This window comes from Solanum stenotomum, chromosome 8 (genome assembly GCF_019186545.1).
Source record: "Solanum stenotomum isolate F172 chromosome 8, ASM1918654v1, whole genome shotgun sequence".
In the NCBI taxonomy this organism is placed as follows: domain Eukaryota; kingdom Viridiplantae; phylum Streptophyta; class Magnoliopsida; order Solanales; family Solanaceae; genus Solanum; species Solanum stenotomum.
Genome location: NC_064289.1, coordinates 53,688,047 through 53,692,373, shown reverse-complemented (window position 1 = coordinate 53,692,373; position 4,327 = coordinate 53,688,047).

Genomic DNA, 4,327 nt, shown 5'->3' with positions numbered 1-4,327 from the left:
CCCCCCCCCCCCCCCCCCCTTTATATTTTTTTCTCTCTTCACTAGAATTTATCATATTTTTAGTAAGGTTTTAACAGGAGTACACACAAATAAGAATAATTTTTCAAATATTTTCAATTTTTGAATTCGCCTCTAAAATGAAAATTATAAGGTAATAATGTCCCTTTTCTTTCTTTCATATTGTATAATTAACTTGAGGTGATCCCCTCAAATAAACATTAATTTACACATAAATCCACAAACAAACAAAATAATTACTTTTACATTTTGATATAATTGATATGTCATCATATATAAGTTACTGTTTTTTTGTTCATATATCAACCTCTTTTTTTCATTTCACCTTTGTGCAATCAACGTCACGGCTAATCTTAAAAGGAAATTTGACACCACATTTTCCGGGGATACTAGCGACACGATCAACTTGTTCATTCGTTGCAGCCGTGGCGAGATTCTTCACGCACGAGCATGCGCTTTGACGATCTACCGTGGTAATTGCATTAGTAATAAGAAATTTGACCCCGTTACAACATTTTGTTGGTACATTTCCACCAACTAACACATAACTAAGGCACGGTTTCAAGTCGTTGGATACCGTGTCGCATGTTATCACCGCCCTAGTTTGTGGCGGTGACAACACCAAGCAAATGAGGAGGAAAGAAAGAAGTAATTTCTTGCTTAGCACACTTGCCATTGTGGGGGGAGGGGGGAGTGAATTTTTGAATGAATTGAAAAGGCTTTGGCAAAAGAATGCATTTATATAGGGTGAAAAATATTTCTATTCCTCACCTTATACATGTCAATTTATTTTTTTAAAATACCTATATTACTCTATATTATTAGTCTTTATAAAAAAAATTACCTATTCAAAATCATGAAATTTAGAGAAAAAAATCCATGTAGCAAAATTACCTATATAAAAATAATATTATTTTTGAGATAAAAAAAGGTGAAAAGTGTTAATTGAATATATAAGTCAATAATGTTCTATGACGAAATAGAAGAGAATAATAAGACAATTTAATTTTATTATTAATAATCAGAAATCTAATATCTATTTACATTTTACACACATAAAATAATATAAAAAGATATTACATAGATGGGTGTAGGAGTGTTCATGAATCGATTTGGATTGGTTATTGATTAAAGTCAAAATCAAATTAAAATTTAATTGTTTTTTTTTAAATTATCAAAACCAAGCTATATATATAAATACACATTTATCGATTTGATTGTTATCGATTTCGGTTTGATTTGGTTCGGTTATTAAATATACAAAATAAAAATAAAAAAAGATTCATTCAAAATAAAAAAATAGTTAGAATAACTAAAATTATGGAACTTTCTATCACTAGATTTACTTTGAATAAAGTTTCAAAATTTACCATTTTGGCCTGCCTAGAAGGAAGTGCTAATGACATTCCTAATCCCATAAAAAATTATCATAGACACTCATATTAGTCATATATATATAAAACCAACAAGATAAATGTTCTCTTCTCAGACGTTTTTGGCTTTGCTTTCATAAATAATTTTAGATGAAAACATATATGTAAGATATTGAAAATTATTTATAAAAATAATATATCATGCATGTATGATAATAAAATATATGTATATAACTTAACGGTTCAATTATTTCTTTGTTTTTTGAATAAAAACAAACCCAAATCAAATATTATCGAATTTTTAAAATCTAAAACCAAATAAAATTGATTCATTCAATCAATTTGATTCAATTTATCAGTTAGGATCGATTTTTATTTCAATCGTGAACACCTCTAAATGGGTGAGTGAAATATTCAAGCTGAAAATAAACATTGCATGAGATAAAAGGGGAGATTGCTTTAGCCTTTCATTCTATGCAATTATATGTGTTGGTCTAATTAGATCATTAGGGAGATATAGTATTTATAAGTGTATTACCTTACTTGGTATTTTTAATTTCAGTTAGAGTTTTACCAGGATTATTATGATCTAAATCTGGTTGTTTTGATTTTATTTTATTCATTTGATTTGACTCATCCAGATTTTAATGCTTAAAGTAATATATTATATACAGATATAACAATTTACTTCCCAAAGAATTTTAACATAGTTAAATAGTTCTCTTTTCTGAATGTTTCATTTTATTTGATTTTGTTTTTGTTCTAAATCAGGAGCACCATATTTAACAATATTGTCTAAATTAGGACATTTAACTAAATTATAAGAGTATTGCCTTATTTAGGATTTAGATTGTCACGGCCCAATCCATCAGACTGTGCAGACACCCACTCTAACACTTAGATAAATTTTAAAACGGACATTATGGAAATAAATAAAACAGGTGAATTTCCCTAACAAATTGCATGCATAACCATGAACTAGAGTATAAACTTTTTTATAACACCTAAAAAGAAAGTCTTTCCAAGGAATTAATCTAAACAGCTACAAGAGCGACTAAGGAGATACAATGACTAAAAGAAAAAATTACAACATAGCTTCCACCATGAGGAAAGCGGAGTAGAAGCTACCGAAGATTACCATCATCCTCACCTATGAAACATCACTGATTCCTGCAATCAAACTATGCCAAGCGGCACAACAAGAATAGTATCAATACAAACAATATGTACTGGTAGGCATCATCGATTGATTCGAACCAACTACAAAATATCATGCAAATGATCAGAAAGCACGAACTTAAATAATAAACTAAGACCCTGAATCACCATTTATCATGCTTAATACGACAATGCTTCTTGGAACTCGTACATTATGTCCTAAGTTTTTATCCACCAACTCAAACTATAAACAATGTTCCTTGGAACTCATACGCTCTATCTCAAGTCACCTCACCTCCTTTCGGTGTCAACTTCACCATCTAGGTCACCCTAAAGCTTCGTAAGCCTACTTATTATGTCACCCTCACCTCAGATCATAACTTAAGCCTTCTATCACATATATTTTTCGAGTACAAGATCAGTACCAACTTTGTTAACCAACCTACTAGTTTCCCTTAAATTCTCACGCAAACACCTTGGCCTTTGACCCTTTTTAGTAAACCACTTGCAAGACTTTTGGTAAACCACCTTGACTTGAATCCCCCATACAGATGCTTCCTAAACACGGTACACGTATAACTAGTCTCAACATTCAAATTATGCATTAGACCCTCCGACCATCAGTCTGACTTAGTAGCTATAACTTAGAAAATTATATGACATATAATTATAATAACAAGTATAACCTAGCTTGGACTCTCAGTCCTCATCTAGACTTAACGTTCCACTTAATCACACCCAAACTCATATCAGAGTCCAACTCACCTTCCAAGTAACCCAGACCACTCAAGGATCCCTAAGACATCATTTATAGTATTTAACAAACAATTTCGGTCTATATAAAAACCATCTCAGCATTTAGACACAAATTTTGGCCACTTATAGACTAATATGAAATAATAACATTATGAAGAAGTAAATCCAATTCACTCATGGAACAAGCATGTAAATATGGTTCTCTCATGAAACCTATACACAAATTATGAATGTACATGCATGGCACTTGAGCCAACCAATGTTAGTATTCATACTAGTCATGGTACCCAAGTCAATCGTTAGTATTTATATACAGGTATGGTACCCAAGCCAACCAACAATCACAAACGTCATGCACAATCGCATTCACAATGAACAATAACACTTGAAATCACAAGTAAAATAAATAGATTCATTTCATGAGATTATCAACATGATGTCATTTCATATTCTTTCTTATATTTTCCCCAACATGCATTACACAAACAATACTATTAAGCAATAAATATGCATACATAAATAACTTGAAAAACACAAAACCATCATCTACCCAAGGTATCCTTCTAGAACATTTCGAATCATCCACGATAGCCCGCAATCTCCCTCCCTAGGACAACACCCAGCAACCCCATGAAACAACAACAATTAGTTAAAATCGTCATCAATAATCTAAGCTATACTAGCCATATATTTAATCATTCAAACTTCATGCGATTTAATCATTCAGACTTCATGCGTCTATGCATGCAATTTGCGACCATACACAAGAAATAATGTAAATAAAGATAGGTTTGACTACTAAATTAAAGAAAATCTAGCCTATCTAGGCGACAAGCACTCCTGATGGACCTTGACTATGAGTTTCCGGCTCCATGAGAGCAAACTATGATGAGCGATGACCAAAATTCCTTGGGTGTTCACCTCTTTTATGTTGAAGTCTCTCTCATTCATTGCTCTGATGCTCTGGGTGCCTTCATAGAGTTTTTGGAGCATCTCTTGTCTATTTTCTCCTTTTAAAAGTG